Below are 20,000 nucleotides of genomic sequence, written 5' to 3' on the forward strand. Positions count from 1 at the left end.
AAAAAAAAAGAAGAAGAAAAGAGGTTCACTGAAGTCTGCTATTCATGAAAGAGTCTAGTCGAAATGGTTATCCAAAATTTGTTTACTTTTCTATCTATAATCTATCTATCTATCTACCTATCTATCTATCAGTCAATCTATTTCATCTATATCTATCTATCCCTACCTGCTGCGTTGAAAAGGAACAGGGAGGTGTCACGCTAAGGGTGGAGGGTGTGCCGCAGGGCTGGGAAAGGCTACCAGTGCAGGGAGGCAGGTACTTGTGCAGCAGACAAGATGAGGAATGAGGTGCCTGGAGGAGACTTGACCGAAGATATGGGGGTTGGTTTATACGAATGGCAGTAAAAGACTTTGCTTTTTAAATCCTTGAAATCGCCGAGGGGTCGTGAGGCGTGTGTAAGAAATATGCAAATTAGCACAACTGTCGAGGAGTCATTGCTTGGTAGAATAGATAATAGTAATACGTGTGTCATTATTCATAAAACTTTGGCCTTGTATTAAAGTGCGTGGTTATTCTCCCCTGATAAAAGTAATGTTGTATTGTGTCTTTTAGTTAGTGGAAATTTCGGGTTAAATAAAAGAACAACTGCGAGGTGTATTAATTTTACGTAGTTTTACAGGAATTCTTATATTTCGATCGTATTTGAAGTTAGCTTTTAAATTTGATGTTTGCTGGTTTGTCTTCAAGCTTGTGGGAGTTTTAGCGATCTTTATATAACAAACATTTTTTTTTGTTCATTGTTTTAGATAACAGTACCAAGTTTTATTGATTTTACACAACACGCGTCTCAGTTTTTGTTGTTTTAAGTGACATTTTCAAATAGAGTTGTATAGTTCAAAAGAGTTAGTTGTTGTGGTTTGGGCCAAAGACTCCTTTTAATATTTGTACGTGTCTTGATTTTTTTCTGTGCTCAATAAACTATCTGTGTGTGTGTGTGTGTGTGTGTGTGTGTGTGTGTGTGTGTGTGTGTGTGTGTTTCATTATGCATGTATGTGCGATACAACAACAACGACGGGGATCAATAATATAAATCTATGAGTACGTATTACTGACAATCACTCCTTGCTGTGTGTGTGTGTGTGTGTGTGTGTGTGTGTGTGTGTGTGTGTGTGTGTGTGTGTTCGAAGGGTACATACATACGTACATACATACGCAAGCGAGACGCAAGTTCATCTATCTCAAAGGTCTTATGTAAATGGCAAGGTAAATATCATAAAATACAAAGCCTCACACACACACACACACACACACACACACACACACACACAAACACGATGCAAGAATAACTACTTTTAACGGTTGCCAGTGTGTGTGTGTGTGTGTGTGTGTGTGTGTGTGTGTGTGTGTGTGTGTGTGTGTGTGTGTGTGTGTGTGTGTGTGTGTGTGTGTGTGTGTGTGTGTGTGTGTGTGTGTGTGTGTGTGTGTGCGCGCATGAAACAATGACGTGTATTATCCTTCACTAAAGACAAGAGAGAGAGAGAGAGAGAGAGAGAGAGAGAGAGAGAGAGAGAGAGAGAGAGAGAGAGAGAGAGAGAGAGAGAGAGAGAGAGAGAGAGAGAGAGAGAGAGAGAGAGAGAGAGAGAGAGAGAGAGAGAAGAAAAAAGAAAAAAAAGAGAAGACAAGAGAGAGAAGAAAGAAAAGAGAGAAAAGAGAAGAGGAAACAGAAGAGAGAAAAGAGAAAAGAGGAAACAGAAGAGAAGAAAAGAGAATAGAAGAGACGAGAAGAGAAGAGGAGAGAAGACCAAAGGAGGGAACAAGAAATATGGAAGAAGAGGAAGAGTTAACAGGTAAAGAGAAAGAAGTGGAACAAAACACGACTATATATAAAAAAAAAAGCATTAACGAAGAAAAGAGAATAGGTTAAGATTAGATAAGAGACAGAACTAGGACAGGTGAGGTGAGAGGGAAAGGGAACAGGTGACTAGGAGTGGGAGTGGAAGGGGAGGGCAGGTAAAGAGGCTAAGTGGAAGAAGATCAGGTGAGGTGGAGGAGGGTCACATCAAAGGCTGACCTGGCGAGCCTTTGTGGAGTGGAAATTAATATGTAAATAAGAAAAAGCAATAAAAGGAAATGAATAATGAACGTAAGACGAGGATAAAAATCAATGTGCCATTCTCGTTAAGAGCGAAACCAGGGTGTGTGTGTGTGTGTGTGTGTGTGTGTGTGTGTGTGTGTGTGTGTGTGTGTGTGTGTGTGTTCGGCGCCACTGTCAAAATGGAAGACCAGCATATATTTTCATCGGAAGGCTGCCATTGTGATTTTTATTCTTCGTCTCTATTGATCACGCCAAGAAAGACGACACGCGCGTCACGACCACACACTGCAGCCACTCCTTCCCCCTCCCCCCTCCCCACTCCCACCCCGGCCCTCTCTTCCTTCGCTGCTCCCATTCCTTCTTCCGCCACTCCCAAACAGACAACAAATGTATATACCTACACCACAACCCTGTCTTTCATACGCACACACACACACACACACACACACACACACACACACAATACTCGTACAAATTTCGCTCCACCTTTCCTTTCCTGCACTTTCAGCCTTGCCTACTCCACCTCCTCCTCCTCCTCCTGCTCCTCCTCCTTCTCTTCCTTCGCTGAAACATTCACTTCTCCCTGCTCTTCTTCTCTCTACTCCACCTCCTCCTGTTCCTCCTCTTGTTGTTGTTGCTTCTCCTCCTCCTCCTCTTCTTCTTTTTCTTCTTCTTCCCCCTCCTCCTCCTCCTCCTCCTCCTCCTCCTCCTCCTCCTCCTCCTCCTCCTCCTCAGCATCCAAAGACACGAGGCCTTAACTCTCTCACTCCCGTCCACTCCTGAGACAAGGACAACGACACAGAAGCCTCGCCTCAGCACAGTCATCAAGAGAGGTCATTATGTTAACCTGTCAAGCAGCGCCTCCTCCTCTTCTTCTTCTTCTTCTTCCTCCTCCTCCTCGTCGTCATTTAAGTTGCTGTTGAAAGATTTTACACACTGCTTCGTTTTCTAAGTCCTTCCTTTTGCAGCGAAAACGTAAATAATCATGTTTTATTTTATTTTTTTATTTATTTTTCTTAATATTTTTTTTTTTTACTCTCCTCCTCCATAATACGAGTCGGGTGTGTGTGTGTGTGTGTGTGTGTGTGTGTGTGTGTGTTGTGAGAAGCGCCCGTGGAGGAGAGCGGAGAAAAGAAGACGAGAGGAGAGAAAGAGAAAGAGGAGGAGGAGGAGGAGGAGGAGGAGGAGGAGGAGGAGGAGGAGGAGGAGGAGGAGGAGGAGGAGGAGGAATGACATTGGTATTTGTAAGAATAAAGTTACAGTACTTAACTTTTTTTGGTTGTTTTTTTTGCGTCTGTGAGAATAAAATGCGTAATGAGAGAGAGAGAGAGAGAGAGAGAGAGAGAGAGAGAGGAGGTGGCAGTAGTAGTGATAGTGATTACAGCAGTGAGGGGAGGGAGGCGAAGGAGGGCAGGACTGACGGAGGTGGAGGGAGGGGGTGGCGGGGTGGTGGTGGGAGGAGGGGAGGTTTAACTGCCCACTAAGTCTTCTCACCTGGCAGGGACGAGCTCGTTAGTTATTCCCGCCACTGTGCACACCTGGCTATATAACGTGGGTTGACTTATTACCTGCCTTGCTCCTTACCCTTCCCTCCTCCTCCTTCTCCTTCTCCTCCTCTTTCTCCCCCTTCTTGTTCTTCCAATCGTCTTCCTTCGTATCGTCTTTCCTCTCTCTCTCTCTCTCTCTCTCTCTCTCTCTCTCTCTCTCTCACCTGTCACCACCTTCTCATTACCTTATCATTTTCCTTCCGGCACACTTGCTTTCTTGTATCGTGTGTGGTCTGTCAAAGAGGAGGAGGAAGAGGAAGAAGAAGAGGAAGAGGAGGAAATGAAAGTGAAGCAGACTGACTTCGCCAAGGTCACGGGGATGGGGAGGCCCTTTTTGGCACCCGGTCACCTGAGAGCAAGCAGGAAGGGAGAGCGATAAGAGGGAGGATGGTGTTAGGAAACGTATGGGGACTTACTGAAGGGGTGGAGAAATGGACATGCGTGGAGGGAGTGGCAGGGGAAAGGGAGTCGCGGAAACAGAGGGAAAGATGGTAAGAGGAACTGTGTCGGAGCCTACTGAAAGGGAGGTAGGGAGGTAAAGTTAGTGTAGGTTAGATTAGGTAGGGAGGACAAGTGTGGAGGGAGGGGAGGGAAGGGGGTCGTGGAAACAGATGGAAAGATACTGTCAGGTAAGTGAAGGAAGGGAGGGAAGAGAGAGAGGAAGGGAGGGACAGTAAGATATTGACGGGACTGGATGTATGTGGCTTAAGGTGAAAAGTGAGCACAGGTATTGCCTCAGGTGTTGTGGTGAGTGGGTGTGCATACAGGAGTGACTTACAGCGAGGGAGTGCTGTGGTGGTGAACGTAAGGCACTGTGACACTATTAATTACCTTTGTGTGTGTGTGTGTGTGTGTGTGTGTGTGTGTGTGTGTGTGTGTGTGTGTGTGTGTGTGTGTGTGAGTGTGTGTGTGTGTGTGTGTGTGTGTGTGTGTGTGTGTGTGTGTGTGTGTGTGTGTCTGGTCCGTGGCCTCTAAACACCTGTTCTAGCCTGCCACTTCATAACCAGAAAAGGATCTATGCATTATTGTGTTAGTAAACGGTGTAATATACTCATCTGCAATCATAATAAGTGTTTTCGACTATTAAGTTATTTCTATCTCCTTTCTACTACTACTACTACTACTACTACTACTACTACTGCCACTACTAATACTTCGAACATGGCGTTGGTTTGATTCCTCTCTAAATTCACACTTTCATCCTCGTTTGAGTCTCAGGATTTACGTAAGTACAAGTCTCAGTACTCCACGCGTGTGACTAAAAGGTCCAGACTGGAACTTTCTTCTTTTTAAACGTTTTGCTTATTGCTGGATAATAAATAAATAAATAATTAAATAAATAAATACTACAGAATACGGGACCGTTTAATTCTTCGCTATTTTTTTATTTATTTATTCATTTTAGTTGGTACGCATCTCATTGTTTTTCAAAAGCTTTATCATCATCATCATCATCACCTTCATCACCACCAGTAATTAACACCACCATCGCTATAATTTCTAACATCACCAACACTCTCATCGACTGTAGAATCAGCGTGACCATCTAGTATTCATTCTCCATTTCCTTCACTAGTTACGTACTATCAAAAATCCCTGTGTCTTTTTTTCTTTTACCCTCCTTATTTTTTCACGACGGACTCAGTTGCGTGACACACCTGACACATGAAAGCACCTATGTAAAGCTACCCACCCTTCCATCCCTCCATCCACCCACTACCATCACACACACACACACACACACACACACACACACACACACACACACACACACACACACACACACACACACAGCCATCTTCCCCCCTGCCCACCATCACCACACACCTCCCACTACAAACTATCACCAACTTACCATCACCCACACACGCACACACCTTCACAGCTCAAACAAGGCGCATATTTTCTTCATCATCGTGTCATGCGGGGTGTGCATGTCTCGCTGCTGAATGCTAATAGCGGCTTTTAGCGAGGCTGTCCTTCGTACATAGTAATGGCGAGGTGTAAGTGAGGCGTAAGGCAGGAAGTATGCATGTGTCAGCACTACGATAATCACGGCATCTCATTACCTCTCCGACGGTGGCGTGGGAACAGGGACGAGGGCTGTGGTGATGGTGGTAGGGGTGTGTGTGGCAGGGGAGGTGTTGGGGTGAGTGCGGATCTGCGGCTGGGAGGTGTGGGGTGGGTGTGGGTTTGTGGCAGGGTAGGTACAGTGTGTGGTGGTGCAGGGAGGGAAGACAGGGTAGGTACAGGGTGTGGTGGTGCAGGGAGGGATGGTACAGTGTGGCGGTGCAAGGAGGCAAGGTACAGGAAGGAGTCACGTAGTAGTGGGAGTTGTGTATTGGTCTTGCAGGGGCTTGTCTGGCGTAGAGGGGGTGTGATTCATGTTGCTATGCTATTACAAGAAGCGTGGGAGGAGAACTGGAGGGAGAGGGAGGAATGGGAGTAGTAATGGAATGGGGGAAGAGAATGGCTTGCAGGTTATGACCTCGGAACACTGATATGTCACAAGAAATGATGTTTCAGTTCTTTCGTTACATAGTGAAAGGCTTCAAGAGTTATGGCAGCGGGTGTTTTCTTAAGACTAATGCGATGGAGGCGTGGCGGCGCGGCGCTGACGGAGGTGGTGGCAGCGGCTCCCATTCATCACACCAAAGCAAACACTTCCATAACCCAGTAAGTGGATGGACAGATTGGGTTTAGCGAGGTGAGGTCAAGAGAGTATCGATCTGTTTCTTTCTACTCAGAGAATTAAGCGTATTAACCCTAACGTTTATATATGTGGCTTGGTAACCTTGATTAGGTGTCTCAGGAAGTGCTACTCAAGATGGATTACACTGACAAGTCGCGGTGTAGAGTTTGTCAACATCCCGCATTCTTTATTTTTTAACTCACTCTTCAGCTATACTCTCAACCTTAAGTCCTATGATCTACTGACAGCCTCCTCGTAAAAGCTGACAGTGATGGATGCAAAGGGAAGGTGAGGACTTAACACTGACAGAAAGCACAGAGTGAAATGAGGAAGGCGCATTACTCCACTTATGACCGTGACTGTACTTTCTGTATGTGGCACAGACATGAACTCTCCTTCAGCTTAATAAAAGATATAAAACTGTCTTTAATGGTGTGGAGTATTATGGCGGTCTGACTAAAGTGGATTACTCGGAATGTCATTATGGGCCAGCAGTTCAATGTCAGTGCAGTACATTCCATTTTCTTCCGCGAAATTACTCCAGTGTCTACATATGCTTCAACAGTTTAACAGTTTACTAATAGAAAGTGGGGTGCGTTGTACCTGTGAGTGTATATGCTCTGTAATAGACTGAAGTAGCAAAGGCAATAAGTGGCCTAGAGAACAAGAAAGCGTGCGTAATGTAACACCTACAGAACTACGTATGTATAAAGTCTAAGTAACATTTAAGTGACTGAGTGCCTGTATACGCCATTGATAGTCAGCACTACCACCATCACCAACACTCATTCCGACCACCACCACCACCACCACCACCATACCCTTCTCTTCAACTGGAATTCTAGATCTGCCGATATGTGGATCCTGCGTGGAGGAGCTGAGAGAATAATACACGATGGCTGGTGACGGCACGGTGGGTCTAGCAGTTCACTGACTCTGCCTTTTATATATATTGGCTTGCCTAGCACCTCTAGTTTATTAATCATCTTAGCATTGCCTTGAGTGGTGCGGGTGAGATACTGCGGCGTTTTAACCCTTTTACATGGAACACCTCACAGCACTAAATAAGAAACAGCAACAAAATCTTAATAAACATCGACAAGAAAGAAGAAAATAAATAAAATAATGGAGTTATCAATATTTAATCAGTATAATGCTCAGAGATGACTGTGAAGCAAGAAAAAACACCTCAGAATGGCTAGTAATTAGGAAGAACCATAACAAATCACAGGGAAAGTCAAGGCGTGGATCTCACAGGTATTAAAGTCCAGGAAGGAGGGATCAGTCAGCCACCGGAGGCGCCCACTGAACCTGACGATAAACATGGACTTACGTAGAGGGTCACGCAGTCATCAGTGAGACATAATTTTTCTGGTTTAGTTTTGCTACCAGATACAGATTTTCCTTTAGAGAGCTATACAAAGCAGGAACACACACACACACACTCTCTCTCTCTCTCTCACATGGGTTACTAGTGCTTCACGCTCCAAGGTCGAGTATTGTTGTTGGGGTCGATCAGCGCCCTCTTTAAGCAGGCAATAATTGTAAGGCTCCAAGAGATTTGTTTGATCCGCTGCCTCTGCTTTGGTTCGTGTGGAGCGGCAAGACGCTGCTCACAGGATCTGAAGGGAACGTGTGTGTGTGTGTGTGTGTGTGTGTGTGTGTGTGTGCCGCCTAACGTGACGCCTTATTTGAAGATAGGTCATGTATATTTTGTCGTAATGATAAGGTGAAGGGGATTAATTTTTCTATTTTTTATTTTATTATCATTATTTATTGATTGATTGATATTTTACATGCAAGTGACAGAAGATGGATAGTAAGAATTACGTAACATTGTCGACTGAAGGACGCGAAGACAGGTTGGACAGGAAGGATTAAACGAAGGAGGAGGAGGAGGAGGAGGAGGAGGAAAAAGAAGAGGGTAGAGGAGGAAGAAGAAAAGGAAGAAGCGGCTTGAAAATAACACCTGTGAATGAATTTAAACAGTTCATTGACCTTAAGAACTCTCTCTCTCTCTCTCTCTCTCTCTCTCTCTCTCTCTCTCTCTCTCTCTCTCTCTCTCTCTCTCTCTCAAGTGTCTTGTCTACAGTTTCGCAACAGCACGCGGAGGCCTTGGGGGAGGAAAGAGAGGCAGGGAGGCAGGGCGGCAAGGAGGCAGGTGGGGGGGCAGGGAGACAAGGAGATGAAACACGGCGGAATTACTCTGCATAGTGGCCGAGGAGTGAAGGGCGCTGTGGGGAAAACGGAGCGTGTAGAACATAAGGGAATGTCGTGTGAACGTCCCTGAATCTTGACTATTTTCATTTCCCACTAGTACTGTTTTCAGAGACCACAGAGAATTAGTTAGGTTCTTAGGGATATTTATTTATTTATTTTTTTCATCAATAGTAGTCCTTCTTAACCTTTTTTACAGCGACAGGCAACAATTCGCAGCACTAAAAGCAATGCATGGATATTTTATACTCGTCTACGAGAATGAAGGGGATTAAAAAAGAGTAGATCCTGTAATTTCTGGCCAGTACGGTGTTTAGAAGCGGCTGTAGAACGAGAAAATATGTCTCAAAGTGGTTAGTTATTAAGGTTAGGTGTGCTAAATACCAGTGAAAGGGTTAATTAACCTAACAACAGAATAATGAGAATACTCCTTGAAAACCTCAGTAACTTTGACTACAGCGTGTTGAAAGTAGCTGTGATTTTTTTTTTTTCCGATTTTTACCAGTACTATTTTCAACGACCACGGAGATTATCAGTTAGGTTCTCACGGATATTTCTTCCATTAATGGTACATAATCTTTGCTGAACCATCACCAGAATCACGAAAAGATCCTTGAAAACCTTAATTACTTCAACCAAAGCGTGCCAGAAGTAGTCGTGATGAAACACCGAGGCCTTTGGGAATATGGTTCAAAGATTCTTGTGTCATGAACGTCACTGTCTCGCTGATTCACGCAACAACCATCCCCTCCTCCTCCTCCTCCTCCTCCTCCGTCGCTTACACGCCACACGTCCCCCTTTAAAAGCTGCCGGTTACACAACACAAGGCCTTCCCCTCCCTCAAGAAGCAGCTCAGCGTCTGCGGCGGGAATCAAGGAGTCTGCGATGCTGGAAGGGTGAGCAATGCAGTGTCTGGGGCTTGGCGTGTGGCCGCGGTGTGCCTTGGTCGCCGTCTTAGCGCGGTTGTGCCACGACTTAGCTGCCCCACAAGTCCAGGGCCGCAGAGAGGGTCGTTACCGCGGATAAAGTTGTGAAGTGACTCGTAAGTAAGACCAAGAAGTAGTAAGACCAGCGCTGAGGAAACAAAGGAGGAGAGTGAAAGAGTGAGTCCCCATTAAGGGCACAAAGGGAGTCTGGGCGCTGTGTACTCACTGCTGACTGGAGTGAAATAATTTGTGAAGAGTGGTTGGCGACCTCGTCTTTAATTGCTGTTTCCTTTTCTCGTCTTGGGAGAGTATTATTCGTGCATGATAGCATACTATATACTAATAAACTCATCTGCCCTCCCCCAAAAAACAACAAATAAATAAATAAACAGAAAATAAAAAAAATCAGTAAATATTTAGGGAGCGAATTTCACGGTAGAATTGTAGAATTGTGCAGCTGTTTACTGACGACACGGAGAGGGAAGGTCACGGAGCTGGCAGTGTTTGCAGCAGCAGCAGCAGCAGGCAGGCGATCACGGAGGACGGGAGAATAAAATCAAACACACCAGCAAACACCAAGATTACTGAAGAGAATCAATAAAGGAACAAGGACAGGAAGCTCCGCAAAATTGCATTGTAGTTTGTATTTTCTATTTCAGGCGCCACCGTCGATACCTTGCGTCAACAGTGCTGTGTGTGGGTGATTTATATCTGGCGGTGGTGAGTTTAGACTTGGCGAATCCTTGACCCATGCGCTCCTCGCCAGTCTGCTTCCTTGTGACGCTTAGTCTGTCACCGAGAGTGCTTGGCGGTGCTGGCGTCACTGCTGCAACGCCCAACGCATCGCTCTGCCGTGGAGGAGGCGGCGGAGCTCCCTGGTGCTGTTTGTAAGGGGTCAAGGTCAGGGTCAAGGTCATTATAGGTCTTGCTGAGACAGGAGTTGTTCTACAATGAAAGGGTTCCTGAGCAGCTCCTTCATTATGTGATCGAGGGACTTCCTGGGGCATTCCTGGAAAAGTGTTACCGAAGTTGTGTCTAGTGAAGGACAATCCCCCGCTCTAGGCGTGGAGCTTCTTCGCGGAGGCTGCACAAGAGTCCTTCAACAATGGACAAGGAAACTTCACATGGCGTTGTCGGGGTCCGCGCCGGCACTGCATGCCACGCCTGGTATAGAAACTTTCTCATGTGACTGGTCATTACTTTTTTTGCCTCATTTAGTTTTTATGTGAAGTCATAAATGCTGTACCTGTATCTTGACTTTTGTAATTTTAATATTGATTTATGCTTAGTTTTACAAATAATTATCATTGCTCGTGGGTGCAAAGTTTTGCTGAGTCAGCAGGTGGACGATGGCTGAGGCGGTGGAGCCTCCGTGTGTGGGTCTGCTCACATCAGGAACAATGTGAGTAGTCCCTGTCTTCCCTGACAACACGCGGCACTCACAGATGGCACTGTTGCACCAAATCCTGAAGAGAGAGAGAGAGAGAGACAATATAAGAACGTCTCTCTCTCTCTCTCTCTCTCTCTCTCTCTCTCTCTCTCTCTCTCTCTCTCTCTCTCTCTCTCTCTCTCTATTCCCGGCGCCAGTCATGTTACTGGACGCCAGCCACTACATCTCGTCTCAACCGAGATGAGATTCTACTCTCCCTCACTGCCGCCGGCCAAGGGAAGGTCTAACGACCATAACAAGCGAGCACCCCCCCTAAAGTTCATTCTCTCTGGCACGGGGGTCTGTTTGGCAGGAGTCATAAAGCCCACCTCGACACACTCAAGGTCGGGCAGCGTGTGTCCTGACGCAGATACGCAGCTAACCTTGGGAATTACCTGTGAGTCACCGCGGGATGGATTGAGACGCGTAAGAACATCTGCAGTGAATAAATGACGAAGACTGGCCACTTTCAAGAGTCACTCCCAAGGTAAGCTGACGCACCACCACCACACGACTCAGACTGTTGTAATTCTAAGAAACACAAGAGGCTGATATCTACATGGAGTGTAAGAAAATAAAGAAAGCTGCAAGAAGCCGTCAGGCCTACACATGGCATTCCCCATTTGCTTCCATCCATATATATATATATATATATATATATATATATATATATATATATATATATATATATATATATATATATATATATATATATATATATATATATATATATATATATATATATATATATATATATATATATATAATATTTTTTTTTTTTTGACTCGGTATTAACAACATGGTTACTGAGTTTTTTTTTCTTTTTTAATTTATCTCTATCAGGCCAGAACTCGTTATTTCTTGCCCTATTCTATCTAGGAGTCTTCAGTGGGCAACCTTCAATCAAACATCATCAAGCACACAAATAAAATCATTACCTGACAAGCAACAAGGCGAACACTCCGAACACCTCAGCATTAAACACTGAAAATAAAAACAAGCGGTGATGACTGAATAAGTTTTGTTAAATGTGTTTTTTTTTTTTTTTTTGTTAAAATCTGGCAGTGACCATGAGGAATATTGATTAGACGCACTCTTGTCGCAGTGAAAATGTAACATTACGCTTACATTGTCTGTGGCGGCGGCCGTGACGTGTGTGGGACTGTGTGGTGCGCGAAGAGCTTACGCGAGAGTGAAGGGATTTCATCGGACCTGTTTCGTACTGGTGCATACATGGCTGTGGCTGTACGTATTACTGCACGTAAGTCTATCAACAAACACACACACACACACACACACACACACACACACGGGTCTGGCTGGGAACAAAAGGCACGTTTACACATTCATGGCGCGGGGCCGCCCCTGCCTCATTAACACAGGTGACTGGGCCGGGACACACCACTGATACATAATAGAGCAGCGGTCGCTGCCACGCCACCTTCCCCCCAGCACCCACACCCCCACCACGCCCCTCCCCACGCTGCCGCGCCACGCAACGCAGCGCACTCACACATACTATTCATTATATATATATATATATATATATATATATATATATATATATATATATATATATATATATATATATATATATATATATATATATATATATATATATATATATATATATATATATATATATATATATATATATATATATATATAAATATACATCGTCGAGAAAAAAAAAAAACTACCACTACAATGTAAGCGATAAGAGAAAGGTGTGAATATATAAGTGAATAAATGTCACATAAGTATCATACAGCTACACAATAAGTGCAACACTTATACATCACACACGCATGCACGCACGCGCGCGTGCACACACACACACACACACACACAGTCGCGTGTGCCTGCCTGCTGCACGCTGCACCGACGCCTGAATATTGCAGGAGGGAGGTGGCGTGGGCCGTATTACACCACCAAATTGGAGCGGGGGAGTGGCGAGGAGCAAGGCCAGGGGGAGGACACTGGTGGTGCAGGTTAGCGGGCAGCGCACCGGCACCAGGCAAGGCCACACGCCCAGCCCACCCAACACTGGCCACACACACCACTGAGACAACGCCGGGACACTTAACCCAACTTAACCTAACAACCCTACCAGCCACACCCTTAGTTACGCCACAAACCGGCCACATCAAGGGGGAAAGGGAGTTACTTGCGGGAGCCACGCCCCAGGGGGACTTGTTAATTACGAGGCTTATTCTTCAGGGAACAGGAGGGAGAACTTATCAGGAACTCCACCGCCTCGCCACCCCTGGGACGTCACTCCAGCCACCCCCGGTAGCTGTGTCACGTCCCCAGGGGTGTCGAGGGTCAGGGATGGTATAGAGTATCCCATTATTAACTCAGGGGAGGGTGGGGAAGCTGGAAGGGAAGAGGGAAGGGTTTGCTAGGGAGAAGTATGGGTATGGAAGGGGAAGGGCGGAAGGAAAGGGGTTAGGTGGAAATGGGATGATGTAATAGGAAAGGGAAGGGAAAGGGAGAGACGGGCCTTGACACTGGAAGGAGGTAAAGGGAGAAAGGGAGGGAGAGAGAGAGAGAGAGAGAGGGAGAGGGGGAGGCACTTCACTATGTAAAATGATGGATATGCTTCTTAAGTGATTATGTGTAATGTACCTATGTGGTGGTGGTGGTGGTGGTAGTGGTGGTGGTGGTGGTAGTGGTGGTGGTGGTGGTGGTGGTGCCATAAATAATGATTTTTTCCTTAATTTTTCATCACCTTTTGCTTAGTTTTGCATGTCATTTTCCCTTGTAAAACACACACACACACTCTCTCTCTCTCTCTCTCTCTCTCTCTCTCTCTCTGAAATAACGCAGAAGAGTAGTCAAAACAATACTTGCTCTTCTTTTACGTACAATACAGAACACATCCGCGGCAGGAGTGGAGGGGCTCGCGACGCAGTGTGTGAGGAGAGACTAACCTATTCAGCCTCTGTTACAGGTCGTTAGGAGTCTTATTCGATTCCTGCCACTTGGTGATTTTGTTATGTGACCACGCGAGAGAATTTGATAATTACTGTAATATAAAAGAGGTGTTATGATCTAAGAAATCTACTTCAGTCTTTTTTTTTGTGTGTGTGTGTGTGTGTATGTGTGTGTTGGTAGCTATTAGTGTTACTGTTATTATTATTATTTTTATTATTTTTGCCATCATTATTATTGTTATTACTAAGTTACGACAACAGCTACTACTACTACTACTACTACTACTACTACTACTACTACTGCTACTAAAACCATCCATACCACACACTTCACGCATACAATATCAAGTCGAACAGGCACATCTACCAAAAACACAGCGGATCACACCACCACCACCACCACCACCACCACCACCACCACCACCACCACCACACCACCACCACCACCACCACCACCACCATCACTTACGCAACTAGAAACACGAGACAAACAAACAAGGGTAACAATTGAGACTGGTAGAGCTCTTTTTTCACAAACACCCACCAGCACCTCGCCTTTTCTCTTCCATGCCTTACCTGATATGTTATCTTCCCCTCACCTATCCGCGCCTCTTGTTAGTTCCGTATCTACCGCCAGCCATCGCGCCTATTACTTCCCTCCCTTTTATTTACCTGAGTAGGGCTGACCTGTTGACATTATGTGATGGGACGGGAGGAGAGAGAGAGAGAGAGGGAGAGACGGACATATAGATAGATAAACAGATCAATAGATAGATAGATATATAGAGAGATAGATAGACAGCCAGCTATCTAGAGTCTAGACAAACAGACAGACAGACAGTCAAATAGGGAAATGGCACATTAAGTTAAAAAAAGAGAAAAGGAAGTAGAAAAAGGGAGAAAGAAATAAAGAGAAAGCCCATTTAGGATATGGAGAAGAGAGAAGAAAGTAAAGAGAGAAGAGAAACAAAGAAATAAATACGAGTAAACAGCAACGAGAGAGAGAGAGAGAGAGAGAGAGAGAGAGAGAGAGAGAGAGAGAGAGAGAGAGAGAGAGAGAGAGAGAGAGAGAGAGAGACGTCCCCGTCCCATTTGCCTCTTGCCATTCTTGTTCTTCACGGCATATTAATATTTGATGGGCCAGACATTAATCTATTTTGGGACAACGCAGCTGGACGAGTTTGTCATTTGTGTTTGGTACCAAGTGTCTGGCGGGGAAAGGAGGAGGAGGAGGAGGAGGAGGAAGAGGAGGAAGAGGAAGAGGAGGAGTGGTAACAGCAGGAGAAAGAAGAAGTCGGTAACAATGATGATAGTGTACAAAGATGTGCTTGTTAGAGGAAGACCACAAAGGAACACGAAGGAAGAACAAGTATCTTCATATCTCTTAGTCCATACGTAGGTGACTATTTGCAGAGACTACTGTACTATTATTTAACACACAGTGGGAGAGATGATTGGATAGTAAAAACGAAGGCTCCTCCCCATCCAGCGCTTCTTCCTTCCTTCGGCAGTACCAGCAGAAAAGAAGAAGAAGAAGAAGAAAAAGAAGAAGAAGAAGAAGAAGAAGAAGAAGAAGAAGAAGAATAAGGAATACAAAGGAATAAAAAAAAAGGAGGAAGAGAAGGAGGAGGAGGAGGAGGAGAAGGGAGAACAGGAGGCGGAGGAAGAAGAAAAAGAAGAAGAAAAAGAAGAAGAAGAAGAAGAAGAAGAAGAAGAAGAAGAAGAAAAGCAGGAGCAACAGCAACAACAACAACAACAACAACAACAACAACAACAACAACAAATTAGAGAAGATAGACATAAAAGATTAAGAAAAACACCACGAGATCTGCTAGCTGATAACGGGATCGAGTCTTACTAGTGAAGATGTACAGTGACGATGATGATGACGATGATGATGATGATGATGACGACAGCAACACACGGCAAGTACTATATCCCCCCCAATACGAGTCACTGGCTTATACTCAAATACGTGGGTTGTAGGGTGGTACACTGAGGAGACGTATAAGGAGACGCGTGTATGTTCTAGTTCCACAGTTTAGTGCGTAAGTCAAGTCTGGGAGAATTTGTACAGAAACTTGAAAGAGCGTCGTGAGAGAGGAAGCGTCTCAAAAATTGGTGTGAAAAAAGGATGTAAGAACTTAGGAAAAAAAAATGAAAAAAGAACTTATTGTACTTTAAAACTTCGTAGGGGAAATGGATATGGAGACAATAAGGAAAAAGAAAATATAAGAATGGAAACTTTAACTTCAACGCATAACGTGAAATTTTTAATAAACGAAGAAGGAAATCACAAACGTCACAGCTTTGGGAGTGAAGCCGCAATAACTTAACCAACAAATTAAGTAACTAACAAAACTAACTCATTAACTAGCTAACCGACCAATCAGAAACCAACCCAACAGCAAACAAGGACGAACACTCAACAGCAAACCAAACAGAAAAAAAGAAAAAAAAAAACACTTCAGAACTTAGCGACATATAAAATAACTAAGCAACTAAAGACAGGCAGATAAACGAGCTGAAGGAAAAGAAAAAGAAGAAGAAGAAAAGGAAGAAGAAGACAAAGAAAAAGATGATGATGAAGAAAAAAAGAAAAAAAAACAAACAGACCCTCAAACACATCACTAACGAGCTAAACTAGGCCTGCTGTGAGGGAGGGTCGCAGTGGACGTGTGTATGGATGTATGTAGAGGTGATGACGTGAGTAAGTGAGTGAGTGAGTGCGTGTGTGCGTGTGTGCGTGGGTGGCCGGTGGTTGCGTAACATCTCGATTAAGATGCACTATTAAGGCGAGAGATAATTTGTCACCCCGATTGTCTTGATATACTTGTAGGACTTATTCACCGAGGAACTGGAGGAGGAGTGGGAGGAGGTGGGAGAGGAGGAACAAGAGGAGGAGGAACAGGAGGAGAAGGAGGAGGAGGAAGAACAGGAGGAGCGTGTGGAAGGTGTTATTGATCAGGCACCTCTAAAGAAAACGGACAAAGGGTGTGTCATTATCTGGCACTCTGGATTATGGCTGAGACTACTTACCCAGAGAGAGAGAGAGAGAGAGAGAGAGAGAGAGAGAGAGAGAGAGAGAGAAAGAGAGCATTTTATATATATTTTTTAACATTTTTTAACATAAATCCTATGTAAATTCTAACCTTGGACTGCAGTGACTCCTAAGTATTTTTTTTTCTTTTTTACCCACTTAATTTATCTATTCTAAGAAGGAAGGTTGAGTGTGGTGAACTGGTTAGATCCTGCACCTCCTAATCACGAGTTCCTGGGTTCGAGACTCAAGCAAGAACGTCACTGGGACACTTAGGAGGCCACGTGACTGTCTCTCTTACTCGAGGTGGGAACGTGGGGGGGTGGGGGATTGGGGGTCTAATTGTGCTTTAATTGTCCATGTAAGGTAATTAGATGAATGGAGCTAAAACATGTTGAATCTTTTTATAAAATGTGTACCTTAATGTTTTGCTCTCTCTCTCTCTCTCTCTCTCTCTCTCTCTCTCTCTCTCTCTCTCTCTCTCTCTCTCTCTCTCTCTCTCTCTCTCTCTCTCTCTCTTTGCATTGTAATCCTACACTCATCGTTCCCCCTCTTCCTCCTCTTCCTTCTCCTCCTCCTCCTCCTCTACTTCTTTCTCTTCCTGTTCTTCGTCCTTCAAGTTGTCGTTTTATATCCCTCCTCCTCCTCCTCCTCCTCTCCTTTTCGTCCTTCTCTTCTGTCTCCTCATCTTTCTCTTCCTTCTATTGCTTCATCGACCTCACTCTCTCTCTCTCTCTCTCTCTCTCTCTCTCTCTCTCTCTCTCTCTCTGGAAAATAATTGTGTGCGCGTCCGTCTATCTGTCAGTGTGTTTGTCTTGCCCTGAATCAGCTGTCCTGTCTTGTCTTGTCTTGTCTTCGGCGTGTTTAGTCTGTTTGCTCACTTACTGACAGGTCGCTATTTGCTTCCTCCTCCTCCTCACGCTGATTTTTATTGATTGAACTGCTTGCCTTCCCTCCCTTGCTGACTTGTTGCTTTATTGTACCGTCCTTGCATGTGCTTTGTTGCAATTATCGTACGTACGTTTTCCTTTTTTCCGTTTTCTGTGGTTATTTTTTCTCTGTCTTATTCGCTTCTCGGTCTATCTTTCTCTGTCACTCAACGCACTCGCAGTCTCTCTCTCTCTCTCTCTCTCTCTCTCTCTCTCTCTCTCATACACACACACACACACACACACACAAGCACAAATTCAATTCCTTTCCTCTCACTCTGTACTTTTCTTTCAGTTTTTTTTTTTTTCGAGGCATTTCTCTCCCTGTCTCTCCCTCACTCTTTTCTCTTTCCTTACCTTGCTTCGTTCCCACCTCTCTCTCTCTCTCTCTCTCTCTCATAAAAGCACTGAGTCGTTATCATCGCGTTCCATTCCTGTTTCGTGAGGTCGACAATCTCTCCCACGTCTATTTCGAGTGTCTGTCTGTCTGTGTGTCTGTCTGAGTTATTACTGCCTGTCTTCACGGCCTTGCACCAAAAAAAAAAGAATGAATAAATAAAAAGTCTTCCATTAAGAGAACGTAATATTTTTAACGTCCTTTTTTTCTGGTTATTATCACTTTTTTTTTTTTTTTTACAGATTTTAAGTTTTATTTCTCGTATAGTTTTTTTTATTTTCCTTTATTCTTTGTATTGTCATATTAATTTTTTTTCCTTCTTTTCGTTTGTTCACTTTCTGTTTCGTCATCGTTTTCTGTGAATTGGTTGCTGCGTTTTCTGTTGCTTATTAATTAATAATTAATTAATATATTACGTTTTTTTTATTGTATTGTAATATTCACTAATTTGTCCATTTATTTATTTATTCCTTTATTTTTTTTTATTTTCCATTTATTTTTTTTTATTTTATCTGAGTTTTTTTTTCTTTTATTTTTTTAACATTTCTTTCTTTTTTCTTTTATTTGTTTATTTATTTATTTATTTATTATTATTATTATTATTATTATTATTATCATTATTATTATTATTATTATTATTATTATTATTATTATTTAATTTAATTAATTAATTAATTAATTAATTAATTAATTAATTAATTAATTAATTAATTATTATTATTATTATTATTTTTTTTTTTGTGTGTGTGTGTGTGTGTGTGTGTGTGTGTGTGTGTGTGTTGGGATGGACGCGCTTAGCTAAGCCACTCCACGAAGTTTGATGTCATAGAAAACGGGACGCGGATCACATCACATCACACCTAATCTCTTGACACTCACTGGCCGGAGGGACCTCAATAACTCACCATATACGTATTACCAAGTCCGATGGGTCTGTCTGCCTATCTGTCTGCTTGCCTGTCTGTCTGTCTGTCTGTCTTCTACTTTCACAGCAGTAAGATCCAAGTAACAGATGAAGCACGGAGCAATCAAGCTAAAATATTAAAAAGAAAAAAAAAGTCGAGAATTAAGGAAACGAACAAAATTCCAGTTACATCAGACATTATCAGCAAGACAGTGTTTCAAGAGTCAGTGATCGTCTGGGGCAGCAATACGTCCCCAGGCATTATCTGTCTTACTCAGAAACTCCACCGTTTTTTGTGAGTCGCGCAGATCTGGTATTCTGCCACGCCGCACTTTATGGAGCATTGGTGCTGACGAATGCCTCACTAGTACGCTATAAACAAAACAACAACGAGGCCACTTGGCGCAATGAACGGACTGGACGTTAGACAAAGTAGAGGATATATATTTTTTTCTTTTTTCTTTTTTTATGTAGGAGGGACACCGGCCAAGGGCAACAAAACTATAAAGAAAGAAAAGAAAAAAAAAAAAAGGCTAACTGAACTGCCGGTCCCCAAACAGAGTCAAGAGCGGTCGTCAAAATGTAAAGCAGGGGTGGGGAACTTTCGTTCTGTCAAGGGCCATTTAGATATTTTTAATATAATTCGCGGGCCATAAAAAGTTATCAATTATTTTTTCACTCATTTAACTCACCTCTAATGTGACGGCTGGAACTGCTTCTCTTTGGCGAGGCGCGTGATGTTAGGTGGTACTGTTGATGATGCTACTCGCAACTGGTTTTCCAGGTTTGCATCGGTCAGTCTGGAGCGCAGTCTACTCTTTGCCAGGGTAAGTTTTGAGAAGAACTGCTCGCAGCAGTAAGTCGTTCCGAAAAACAGTCACAAAATAAAAAATCAAGAAATATAATTATATTCAAGGGTATGACGCTGCTAAACTGCCGAGTTCATA

At 43.7% G+C, this 20,000-nt stretch overlaps 1 protein-coding gene across 1 annotated transcript in view; it reads right to left on the bottom strand.

Moving 5' to 3' along the window:
• The window catches only part of LOC135092394 (glutamate receptor ionotropic, delta-2-like), a 251,022-nt gene that overhangs the window by 31,183 nt on the left and 199,839 nt on the right, over positions 1-20,000 (bottom strand). The gene's annotated exons all lie outside the window — the stretch shown is intronic.

Source organism: Scylla paramamosain, chromosome 1, assembly GCF_035594125.1.
Source record: "Scylla paramamosain isolate STU-SP2022 chromosome 1, ASM3559412v1, whole genome shotgun sequence".
Lineage (NCBI taxonomy): Eukaryota > Metazoa > Arthropoda > Malacostraca > Decapoda > Portunidae > Scylla > Scylla paramamosain.